Source organism: Rousettus aegyptiacus, unplaced genomic scaffold, assembly GCF_014176215.1.
Source record: "Rousettus aegyptiacus isolate mRouAeg1 unplaced genomic scaffold, mRouAeg1.p scaffold_m13_p_4, whole genome shotgun sequence".
Classification (NCBI taxonomy): Eukaryota; Metazoa; Chordata; class Mammalia; order Chiroptera; family Pteropodidae; genus Rousettus; species Rousettus aegyptiacus.
This window is the reverse complement of record NW_023416307.1, coordinates 45770751-45784477: the sequence shown is the minus strand read 5'-3', so window position 1 is coordinate 45784477 and position 13727 is coordinate 45770751. Positions and strand designations below refer to the sequence as shown.

The 13727-nt window shown below is 35.5% G+C and overlaps 1 protein-coding gene and 2 pseudogenes across 1 annotated transcript in view; all 3 read right to left on the bottom strand.

Moving 5' to 3' along the window:
- The window catches only part of LOC107505912 (interleukin 1 receptor accessory protein), a 182334-nt gene that overhangs the window by 45273 nt on the left and 123334 nt on the right, over positions 1–13727 (bottom strand). The gene's annotated exons all lie outside the window — the stretch shown is intronic.
- Positions 2895–3013, bottom strand: LOC118602013 (annotated as a pseudogene).
- On the bottom strand, positions 3695–8909 carry LOC107505914 (annotated as a pseudogene).

Here is a 13727-nt window from a genome sequence, read left to right as displayed (position 1 = left end):
CAATTATAACAATACACTGGACTGTAATAAAAAAAATTAAGTGAATGTAGTCTCTCTTTCAAAATATCTTATTGTGCTGCACTCACCCTTCTTTACAAATTTTCCTTCTTCCAAATTTCACAGATAGAAGTTTCATTCTTACCGTAGATTTTAGCAACCTCAATGTACAATGTTTTCTAAAGCTGAGAACTTTCACTTTTTTACTTAAAGGGAGCACTTTACGGCTTCTCTTTGGCATATCTGAGTTGCCAACATCACTATTCCTGCCTTTTGGGATGATTATTAAGTAAAATAATTACTTGAACACAAGCACCGTAATACCGCTAGAGTATAACTGAGAGGGCTACTAAGTGACTAACAGCAGGGGAACGTATGCAGAGTGGAGATCTCGCGAGATGGAGCAGGCCACATGAGATTTCATGACACTGCTATTCAGAACAGTGCACAATTCAAAACTTGTGAATTGGTCATTTCTGGAAATTTCCATTTACTAATTTTGGCAGATGGGGGAAACTACTATGCGTATATCTGTATTTCCATAATACATACATTTTTCTGTATATATATATATATCTATAATTTATATATATATTTCCTGTATTTTAAATTTTTGAAGAGATTATATTTTATCAAATACCAGTATATTTAAACTTATTTCTACCATCTTAATTTGTGTTATCTCTTTATCATGCTCTTTTTGCTCTCTCCTTTTACTGCCTTCTATTGGACCGATAGAACTATCTTTTTATCTGTACTACTGATAGTTCTCTCTGTATCGATCTACTACTTTAAAAGTTATATACGTATATTTTAGTGGATTTATTATATTTTAACATATCTAAAATATTAAATTTAATTTTTCTAAAACATTAATAAAAATATTTTTATCCTTCTTCTAAAATGAGTATGTCTACTTTAACAACCATCTTCGTTATTATTTATTATTTTATTTCCACCTCATATTTCTACATACAAACAACATAATTGTTATTTTAAGATATATATTTAATATTTATGTTTATAAATATATTTATTTAATATTTTGCTCATATTTGCTTCTTGGATACTACTTCTTCTTTCTGTGTTTACTTTCTTCCCTGCTTAAGTATATTTTCTATTTATAAATTTCAGGGAGAGTGCTTTTACTTAGAATTTTTTTTGGGGGGGGCAGGGCAGGATGTCTATATAACCTCCACAGATTTGAATTTGATGTATGGTTTATCTGGATATATAATTTTAAGATGACAGTTTTATTTTTTTTCCCTTAGCACTTTGATAGCATTATTACAAAGTCAGCTAGCCTCATTTTTTTTTCTAATAAGTTCACTGACAGTCAAAACTATATTTTTAGTATTATAATCTCTATTCTTTTCTCTTTTTATATAAGGAATTGGATTTTTTTGATCACTTTGAGCTCTTTAAACACATAAACATGCTAATTTTTAAGTTTCTTTCTTACTTTTCTCTTTCCTGTTATCTCATACACATGTATTTCCCATTTGTAAGCCTATAGTCTGTCTTCCTACTTCCCATGTTTGTAAAAATATTGTCAGTGGTAAACTTCCCAGGGAGGCTGTGCACATTCTGATTGCCGGAATTTCATCTACAGAGAATTTTTATAGTCGCCTTTGCCTTGCCCCCTATGGGTAGGCTTGTTCCAATTTTTATATCATTTTTTCTACTTGTGACTCTTCCAAACAGTTCAGGTGGTATAAATTTGGGTTGCACACAGCTAGAGGACTGAGATCTCAATCACTCACTGGTGACTTGATTCATGCCTATGACCTCAGGTGCCATTGCTCAGTGGGCAGAGATTTTAGAACCCTGCACATACACAGAGCAGCACTTCTTTGGCTTCTGGTTTATACTAAGAGTTCAGCTATAGTCCTCACTGTATGCGGTGACTGAAATCTTGAGCAATTTTTGCCTGTAACATTAAAAATTCAAGCCACTATTACATATACCCTTACTCTCCCAGAGGCAACATGGCTTTAACTCTTGCTCATTGCTCTCGCTTTAGGATTATTTCTCATTTCTGGCATCTGGATATTTTCCTTTATTGCTTTATAGCCTGTCTAACTGTTTATAATTTACTTAAAGTATATTAGCCAGCATTACTATGTCTTTAGAGTAAGAGCAAGATCTTGTGCTCTATTAAGTCTGTCCTTTGCTCCAGAAGTCTGTGTATTTTTTTTCCCTCAGTCTCTGCCTCTTTTTAAATGTCTCCTTAATCAATAGACATAGCCGCTTTGAGCAGATATTTCATGCTAAGACCGCAACATATGTTAGCAGCCAGTTTATGGATTTTCTGCTCTTGGGCTAGTTAAATTAGTGAGCTCAACCTACATTATCTCTCTTAGTAAAGACAGTTGGCTGGGACTTGAAAAGATGTTAGGCCTGGTATGTACTGTTATTAACATATGTAATATACTCCATAATATGTTTCAAACTGATAAAGTGATAAATTGGCTATTACTTAAGAAATAAGAATTAGTGTCGCATAAGAGATACACAAAATTATTTTTTGAAAGGGTGAATACATCAATGAATTAATGATCTATGTTTTCATATAGGCTCTTTGTTCATTTGAATTGACTAAATGCTTCCCTATTCCTTTATTTCCTCAACTTTTAAATTGTGAGAATAAAATTGGCCCAGCCTACTTCACAGGTTGTTATAAAAACTGAATCACAAGGATATAGGGTATGTGGAAATATTTTGAAATTGTGAAATATTGTATAAATGTGATTTACTGTTGTTGCTATTATATTATAATAACATAACAGAAAGTTATATTTTGATTCACAAGACCAAGTATGTAGTGTTATTATAATATGTGATTTGTAATAACAAAATAACAAAGCTTCTGAATCATCGAGCCACTTTTTTTTTAATGACTACGGCACCTGGTCTTCCTAGGTGGTCTTCCATCCAAGTACTAACTAGGCCCGACCCCACTTAGCTTCCGAGATCAGACAAAATCAAACATGTTCAGGGTGGCATGGCTGTAGACAAGCCAGCCAGTCTTAATCATATTTCATTATCATATGTCAGTGGTTCCAAAAATATAAATAATCATTTGAGTAGTATTAACTTGAAATATTAAGAGGCAACCTGATTTGTGAAGAAAACTTATTCTTTGAAGCCAAATTTCTCTGGTTTTCAAACCCTAGCTCTACCACTTGAGAGCTTTTCAATCCTGAGTAAATTAATTTTTTCTGAATCTTGGTATATAATTTTTGAGATTTGGGTAGTTATACCAGCTTTTTCTTATCCTTAGGATGATCGAATAGCTTGATGTATGTGAGAGAGAGTAGGTAGACCTTACTAAGCTTCGTCACCCTCTTTCCGTAGCCAGTCCCCTGCTGCTTCCCAGCACAACCCTTTAGCAAATTTCAAGGTCAGAGAGATTGAAAACAACTATATAGTTGAAAGAAAATTTTTTACTCTTTTAAAGAAAAACACTGTCCTTAAACACTATTTCTAAAGTACACAGCTGTAGCTTTTTTTTTTATACAGTTTTATCAACGTAAGCCATAAGAAATATGCTTCAGGAGATGGTCAATGTCTGTGATTAATTGAATTTGATGGCCAATCACTATGGCCTTTTTCATGCAATTAATGTAATTCCCTGAGTGATTTTGAATGCAGATATCTAGCCTCGGGTTTTCCAGATGAAGGTGTGCCTGTCAAAACAATGTAGTGTGTTATAGACATGTTATTAACAATAATTCTGTTACACTCCAGAGAAAAAGCTTGTACTATTTTTATTTTGTCTATTTTAACTCTTTAAAAAAATAATGTGTTCACAAAAATATCTAATATGGTATGTCTTTGATCTACTTTTTAAAATTAGAAAGTAATAATTTCAAAATTGAAGTTTTGTACCTTTTATGTGTAAACTTTCTCTGTTCTGGGTTGTTGCTGAGTTAACAATAACTGATAAATTAATTAATTTATAACTCTGAATGAGAATGTAAAATTTCTGAATAAAATATGTCAAAAGTTCTTCTTAAGAGTAAGCAGTTTGATGAAATATAATAGGAAGCGACTTCCTTTGAAATATTTTGATTTAAAACTTTTCTTTGTTTCTCTCAAGGGCAGGTTTTGTCTTCAGACTATGTGACTTGTGTTTGAATATGGAAACTGTCATAATTGAATGAACTTTTAATTGTAGACTTTGGATAGATTTCACAAGGAAGAAAAATTTTCCCTTAATTATCTTCGGCTAATTATCTCTGCATTAATGGCCTGACTACTGTCATTCATCACATACGAAGCATAAATAGAGGGTTAGAGTGAGGAGAACAGTCCTAGACAAGGTCTTTTCTCCCCACTATCTAAGAGGGTCACTGTTTCTGTTATTGTCCTAGAAAGCCCAATAATTCTCAGGAACTTGGACTTTGATTACTAGACACAGGACTTCTGACTTTCCATCACATGAAGTCATTGTGTTAATTATGGTTCATTTATTTATGAGTTTTTCTTTTAAAGGTAAAGGGAAATTTTTTAGCTCACATGACTGAAAAGTCCAGAAATAGAAAATGGTTTAGATACTGCTGGATCCAGTAACTTAAAATAGGTATTCAGGAGTTATTTTCCTTTCACCTCTTGGCTCTTCTCTTTCTCACTGTTGCTTCATTTGCATGATCTCTTCCCACAAAGTAAAAAAGGTTTTTGCAATTTTTATTCTTTCAGTAACCTTATCAAAATATAACTTTTTTCTTTCTGGAAATCCAAGTAGTCGTCCCAACTAAATTTCTTTGGACCGATTTGAACCTTATACCTGTTATAAATTAATTAATGAAACCAGAAAAATATTACAGATTGAGTGGGCTTATATTCCCTCTTCTGGATCTAATTCTACTTCTAAAAAAGGATTCATTGAAGAGCTGGATGCTCTAAAAAATCATAATGTTATTATAATGAAAAGAAGACATGGCTACTTCTACCAAAAATAGAGAAAAATAAAGAAAAAAGGTCTTGGTTATGCATTTGTCAAGCATGTGATGTTTGAGTTGCACCTCAAGTAATGAAGAAAAATTTATAAGGTAGGTATAAGTAGTTGTAGGAGGTAGAATAGTGGGCATTTGAAGAAAAGGTGCAGAAAGATATAGAGAAAGTTAAAGAGTATAATAGTTTGGAGAAATAGGAGTAGGTTGTTGTAGCTAAATCTCATTGACTCCATGCGGTATCACTTCTGGCAGGGGCAGAGGACTTAAGACACTAGACCTTCTGAAGAGGAAGCATTTAAAAATTATACTGCACAAATTCATGGAATAGAAAAGTTAATGTTCAATAGTTAACTGAGGATGGTTTAATCATTACTTTAAAATGATTTACAAAGTGCCTACCATGTGTGAGGCCTTGGAGAATATAGAGAAACTAAGCAACAACAATAATCATGCTGTCAAGGCACTGTTAATAGAGGACTATAAAACATGTAAATAAATTATTATATACAGGGAAGGAAGTAGAGAGCTTGCTTCTTATCCCTCACACTTCTGTCAATATAGGTCAAGGGAGACCCCCCAGAATTTATTATGCTCCTGGAGAGACCTCTGACTCTCTCTAAACCCAGCACTCATAATCTTGACACCTTTTTCTTCCTAGAGAATACTGGGACAAATCTCATTATGCTCTGTCCCTGTTTGTATCAGCTATGACCACAAAACACCTACAACTCTCTTATCATCTCCAAAAAAATTTAACTCTCCTTTTCATAGGTCCCTTTATGCTCCCTCTTCCCATTTGGATCCAATCTCCCAACCATTTCTCTGTTGGGATCCATCCGATTAATTTCATCACAGGTGATACATAAATCCAAGGCTCCCAGAACACCTCATCTCCTTTGTTATAATCCAGACATGGTTCTGTTCTTCCTCTTTAATGATCTCATTCCCTTCACCTCTCCAAGCACTCCACCACTTTCACCAGGTCCTCTGGAACTCATGGTCAGTCAGCAGAATTTCTAATATTCTGTCTATTGTTTGTAAATTAGCTTTTCTTCTTACTCTGATAAAAGCTGGTTTGCCCCTGAAAATACTGTTTCTTTCCTAGCCTTCTTAGACAGTGGCTATTTTCTTCCCATACGCATCATAAAACTGGCCTGGAAGTCAAATAAGTGTCCTCCTCCTTCTTTGTAGTTGCTTCTGGACCTCCAGCCTTAAATTTCATGTATACCATGCAGATTCCCTCCTGACTGTAATTGTACACCAACCCCGGATTTCCCTGCCTCGTTTTGTGACTTTGACACTGGCTCACTGTCATTCCTTCAATAGTACTGCCTTAATTCTCAGTGACTAAAATATTCACATTGAGTATATTTTCAATACTTTAGCTACTCACATTCTTGATGTCCTCCACCCCCTCCCAGTCATTCTGTCTTCAATCAACCTTACTCTCCCAATGCCACATTCTTATCTTTAATGTTATGAGACCGAATACTTTTAATTTTTCATGATCTCAGTTTAAAGTACTAATCTCTGTCATCTCCTGCCTTTCTAAATCACTTGACCAAGTAGCCTATTCCAGCAACTTTTTGACCTTATGAAGACCTCTAATCCATTGATCTTATAATTTTCATTATTCCTAAACTACTTCATATCCTCAGTTCACTCCTTAACTGACTTAAATTACACAGTCTATCAATATATCCATTCCTTTGCAGCCATTCTCAATCTCCATCCTAGTTAAACCAATTTCCCCACCTACTCACCTCCCGTACATATGTAGCCGAATGTGTTGAAGAAAAAAACACAAGCATGTTGACTGATCTCATATCAGTTTTATGATCACAATCCTCAAGTAGACTCTAATTGCTTCCCAGAAATAACATTACTTTCTCAGGACCATTTACTTTCTTCCTAGATGACTATTTCACATCTGGCTCTTTTGTCTCAAATATCCAACATCCAATTCCTCTTTACCCATTCTCACTATAGACTGATGATCTTGACTATTGTCTGTCTCATTTAGGAAGCAATATAAGAGAACCAGAGAAGGTAGTCCTCAAATCCCTGCACTACACCTACTCACTTACCAGTTCACTTTTTTTTTTTTCCCTGCTCCAGTCAATGAAAGGGAAACTTTATTGAGGCCCCTGTACCAAGGGGTTTGGGCAGGTGGCCAACTTATGGGCTGAGGCAGCAGAGGGGCCTTATTTGATCTTCTTTTTGGGGCTAGGTTGTTGGTGCAGCCACACTTCTTCTGGCAGTTGACAGCACAGGGGATGTAGGCAGGCATAACACTTGCAGGCATATCATCTAGTCGCAGTTGTACTTCTGGGAAAGCTGGCGGAGGAAGGGCTCAATGATGCCACTCTGTAGACAAAGCACCAAGTGCAGGGAAGACTGTTTCCGGATATTATAGTCTGAGAAAATGCGGCTATTCTCCAGCTGTTTGCCTGCAAAAATTAGACGCTGCTGGTCATGTGGGATGCCCTCCTTGTCTTCGATTTTAACTTTGACGTTTTCAGTGGTATCAGTGGGCTCGACCTCGAGTATGATGATCTTGCCCATCAGAAAATTCACAAAGATCTGCATCTCTGCCAGGGAGGCTGCTCCACCGCCTCATTGAAGAGAAAGAGTGTCACTTCTCTTGATCTGAACTCTGTGATATTTAAGGAAACTTCCAACTGGGCACTAGATTCAATTCACACAGGGTCATGTTTCTCAGAATTTTTTTCTCTGTATTCTATCTTTAATTTTTTTCTCTTTACCTATCTGTCCATATGTAGCTAAATATGAGTGATGAAAAACACACAAGTATGCTAACTTAAAAAAAAACTGAATCTCTACTCTTCCCCTTTCAAGATTGCGACTCTGTTTTATCAGGTTCTTGTGCCCAAACTGAATTTATCCTTTGCTCTGCGTATACTTTTATAACTTGATCTAACAGAAAATTTTGCCAGCTCGACCTTTAAAAAAAACATAATTTGTACCCTCTTCTTATCACTTTGTTGCTAAATGCTGGTTCACATCCCAGCCATCTCTCAGTTTACTGCAGTAAACTCTCACCTCCATCCTAGTTCCCTTATAGTTTATTCTTCAAAAAATAGGCAGAGTGCCTTGATAAAGTGTAAGGAATATCATGTCACTCCTTTGCTCAGATACTTCTGATAGCACTCAGACCTGGATCACTTACATGTACCCCCTAGAACCTCTCTATCTTTATCTACCCTGTTTTATGCCTTAAGAGACTAAACTTTTTGGATTGCATCTACAAGATTTCTGGATTTCTAGATTCTGGTAGGATTTAGCAATGAGACCATTAAAGATCAATGGGCAAAAGGAGAATGAGGTCTAGGTCTTCCTCCTGCTTCTATATGATCGACCCACTTCATACAGACACACTCCTAGTTTCTCATAACCACACCTTCCCCTGGAAACTTTAGGCCTTGTATAGTAATGCTGCCCATTGCTACTAGTGCTGGGTATTATACTACCTAATTTTAAGTTTCTTAAACCTTGTGTACATGTACACATTCGTAAGAAAATTTATTAAACTACAGTTACATTTTCCAGTTCATGTATGCCATCTGTTTCCTGCTGGGACTATGGGTGATGCATTTGTCATTTCACTTGGAATAAACAGAGGGTCTCACAGTAGCCTATAAGAAAGTATGTTATTGCCATATCGCTTCAGTGCCTCTGACTTCATTTTCTATTTTTTTTTTCATATGTTCCTTGCACTCCAACCACAGAAATCTTTGATTTTTTTTTTTCTTTTTGACATCTTAGGGCCTTTACACTTAGCTATTAAGTCTGTTCATTCCTCTGTCATCTTGTTTAGGTCTTCACTCAAAAGCCATCTTGTTTGGGGGGATTTCTCTGAATACTATTTAAAATTGAAAGTCCTTTCCAAACACTCTTTATCCCATGTCTCTACTTTGTCTAAATATGCAGAATTTATCACCACATAACATGCTATGTATTTTACTTATTTATTTTCTATCTCCTTCCACTAGAATATAACCTAAGAAAAGGAAAGAATTTTATTTGTTTTATTCACTGATTGTTTTGAGTTTTTATAATAGTGCTGGGACAGAGTAGATGATCAATAAATGAAAAAAAAACTGGAAATGTTATGAGAGATTTAATAGGAAAGAAAATATTTTACATTGGCAGTACCAGAAAAAAAATGGTATTTAGACCATATGTTGAGAGTGGACATGTGAGATGAGTAAAAGGGTTTTCACAGACAGTAACAACTGAACAAAGTTATACCGATGGAAAAAAGTATTCAAGAAACAGTAGGTCTTTGAGTTGGATTGGATGTTGAGTGCACATATGGAAGCAGAAAAAAGTAAGTAGGTGAAGGTAGGGTCAGGCCAGAAAATAAGGTGTCCCAAATTCAGGGCAAAACAAACCAAAATAAATTTTATATTGTAAAAAGTGAGATGCCACAGAGTCGCTGAGACTTGAAGTGTCATGGTCAGAGTTGTATCCTAGAAAGATTGATTTGGTGGTGGTGTACACAAGAATTTGTAGAGGGGAGAATGGAGTCACTGAGGGAAAACAGAAAGCTGTTACTGGAGGTGAATCTTGAACACAGCATTGGTGATAGCATGGAGAGGAGGGCTGTAAGACATATTGTCTTGTGAGAGTTTATTGACCCAGATAGAAAAAAAATATATATTAAGTAGGGCATTTGGAAGAACTGATCTCTTAATTACCAACTGATTATGAATTAACACAGTACTTTATTTTGTTTTTCCAATGTCATCTGGATTTTAAAACAATAAACAAGCTTATTTTTTTCTGTTTAAATTCATTAGCTAGAAATACTCTATGGTACACTGTAGGTAGATAGTGTTGGTCACAGCTTAGTGTCCTGTCATTTTTAGTTTATTTAATAGCAAGCTCTCAAACAGAACATCTGCCAATGAGCATGATACTGATTTCAACATCAGCTATTATTGCAGATCGAGTGGAGCAGGAATGAGAGTCCTTAATGTGAGGGTGGTGAATAGGCCAGGCATGGCACAGCTGGGGCTCTTTCCACCCCTACTTGGCCATGGATCATCTGTCCTCAAGCAATGCCAAGGGCTAAATTTAGTGGTGCTGAATGTGGTTCTGGGAGCCCGAGGATTCAACATTGGAACTCATTTTGTACCGTGATGAGCACAAGCCTAAAACGATGCCTTTTAAAAAACATTGCATCTATAACAGAGGGGAAAGGGAAGAACGAGGCAAGGTTTTGTTACTTTGTTCACAATAATAGCAGTCATGATAATTTATTTAAAAAAGCATTAATTAGAAAACTATTCTATGCTAGCCATCATGCTAAGTGCTCAAATTAGAGATTCACTATATAGTTCTGTCTACAGACACTTACAGAATATCAGGTATAAGACATGTAAATTGAAATTTATAATTCAATAACAGAATTATTATGCAAATACAAATACAAAAGAAAGAGTATCCAATTCTGCATGAGAAAATTTTATAGGCTTGGAAACATTTGACTGAAACATAAAGCATTGAAAGAGCTCTTAGATGGAGGGGAAGAATAGTGGGCATTCCAAGCAGAACATTAGCAAAAGCATTTAGAGAATAAAAGTACATGGCATGTTCAGAAAATAGAGTTCTTAGTGTGTATATAGCTTAAATTCTTAGAATTCTAGAGAGGAAAAAGAAAAAAAGATTTTGAAAGACTTTTTGGAAGTAGGATCAACAACAGTTGGCAAGCAATTGACTCAGAATGAGTGGGCAGAGAGATCTCAGATTTGTTTTTACTTTGTGCAACTTAACTAGCATTTTTATGAGTTTAAGAAGAATCATAGTCCCTAGACATTTAACTTTAGATTACTTGGAAGGAATCATGGATTGTACCTTGAAAAATATAGGAAAGTTTTTCTTTGTTATTATTACAACAACTCCTAGAATATTAGAAAAGCACATAGTAATTAATTTTTGAATTGTATTGATGGGAGAAACAATGGCACAGTTAGTGTTTTACTCAAGGTCTCATAGTGAAAGAATTATAGTTTGGAGTAGAACTCAGGTATCCTAACTCCAGAGATGGTGCTATTTATATATTATGCAATTTCAAAACAGACTATTTTTTTTGGCACAATGAAATATGTGGACATATATCACAATAGGAAGGCTGCTCGGGGTTTGTATGGGTAAGCTAAGGACATAAAGCTGTTAAGAAGATAAAAAGGAATCTTTTTTCTTTTTTTCAATCTAATTTACAAAGTAGTGACCTTGGAACTTTAAATTAAAATTGATTTAGAGAAATTGAGGTCACCAGAGTTGAACTATGATCAGGCTCTGTGTCAACTTAATGTATCTCCTCACAGATACTGGCCTCAGACAGTAACAGAAAATAGATATGGGAGAACAGAAATTAGTCGTTAGCTTTACAATGAGAAATGGATGTTACAGGACCTAGGTCTGAACAGACAAAAGCATTGTTCATGATTTCTTGAGTAGAAGCCTTGCACCTTTTAAATGTTTTTCCAAATATTACTGGACCCTGGGTGCTGGTTTGTGTATACGTGAGGAGGGAAGAGGCTTATTTTAGCATTACTCAGTAAGTCAAGCATAGAATTATAATATTCTACAGAATGTCTAATCCAATTCCTTCCATTTGGGAGGCTCAGAAAGTCTGAGATACAGAGCAGAAATTATCTGATTATTAATATATAGCCAATTCAGTTCAAAGCTAAGATGAGAACCTGGGTGACTCCAGAAGAAGCATTTACCTGCTCATTCTTTCTCGTGTAGCGGCTGATTTTTGGAATAAATAGTCACTTTCGATCTCTTTAGAGGCAAATCCAGAATAAAAGTTCTATTTCAATACTCAAACGCCAGACCAATGTGATTAAACAGCTCCATTTATCTCATTCATCTGCAACTTTCAGAGTCTGCTTGCCTCTTTGTCCAGTAGAACACAATGAGGAGAGGAGGGAAGGGAGCGGGGGGAATAAAATGAGAGAGGAAGAGACAGCCAGAATGACAGACACAGAAATATCAGGACTGCAGATGATGTAATTCTGCCCAATTCTATAATCTTTCACCAGACAGAAGACGTCCTAGAACAAGACAGCTTTCTTTTGAGTTGCGGAACCACTACAGCAAGTTAGCATATCAGGTTAGAGATGAAGTTAGAAAGGCTAAGGACCAATCACTTTTCTTTTCTAGATGTTAATTTATTCAGCTGAAAAATACAGGGGTATTTTTTCCAGGACTCTCGGAGATAACAACATTCACGGGTGCTCAAGTCCCTTATGTAAAATGGTGTAGTATTTGCTTATAATCTACATACATCTTCCTGTATACTTTAAATCATCTCTAGATTACTCATAATACGTAATACAATGTAAATGCTAAGTAAGTTGTTGTTATACTATATTGTTTAGGGAATAATGACAAGAAAAAAGCCTGCACATGTTCAGTACAGACAACCATCATAGGCCTAACTATATAGTACACATCGGCAATAATGTAATTTTTTTCCAAAGTATTTTCTGCCATAGTTGCTTGAATCCATAGATGAGGGACTTGCAGATATGGAGGGCCAATTTAAATGGTTATCCGTGTTACAGTGCTGGCTTTAAAATATGTCCACAAATTATTTGATACTCTTCTGTTCAAGGGATAGAGCCAAATTTCCCTTCTTTTGTGTTTGGGCTGGACTTAGGGACTCATTTCTAACCCATAGAATACTGCAGAAGCAATGATATGTTACTTTGGAGACTAGGTCATAGAGGGCATGGAGACTTTCTTTTTTGTCTACGCTCTCTCTCTCCCCCTCCCTCCTTCTCCTCCTCCCTCCCTTCCTCCCTTCTCCCACCTCCTTTCTCTCTTTCTGGCATCTCTTGCTCTGGTGTAAGCCAGCTGATGTGTCATGAGAATACCCAAACAGTTCTATGGGGAGGTGCATATGGCAAGGGACCGATACTTCCTACCAACATCCATGTGCCTGCACTTACAAGTGAATCCTATATACTCAGTCAAACCTTCAGATGACCTCAGCCCTTTCTAAAAGTCTGATGTCAATCCTACGAGTAACTCTAAACAAGAATGACCCAGCTGAGTCTCTTCTAAATTTACGACCCACAGAAAATGTGAAATAGTCCATATATTTTGTTTTAAGGTACTATGGAATAATGTGTTATAATGCAACACAAATAGTTATTTTTCTACTTCTTACTCTTTCAAAGACTGATTTTTTTTTTGTAATTTTCAATCTTTAGAGTCATATGAAATTGTATTTTCTACTCCCTAATTTTTAGGTTATGAAAGATTACAGTTAAGCTATGTGATCTGAAAAGTAGTCCAGGATTCAGCAGGTTAAGAAACTTCTCTTGAACCTCATCTTTTTTCACAGCTTTCTTTTATAAAATATTATTAATAATAGTAATAAAAACAATAATAGTAATAATAATACCACTACCAAGCATGCAATTTACAGATTTTAGAGGTTCACATTTATTATATAACTTTACAACAATCCAATGAGGTAGATATTATATTATTTCCATTTTATATATGAGGAAATTGAGATCTTGAGAGCAAAAATATCTGATTAAAAGTAACACAGTAAATAAAAAAACTGGTACTCCAGTTCAAGTCTTCTGACTCCCACTTAATATTTTCCACTATGTTAAGAACACATAATAGAAATGACCATTCAGCTTTATTCCCCAAATCCTGGCACTTGCTCCACATTTTAGCTGTCCGGTCCGATATTTGAGAGTTTTTATATGTCTTCCT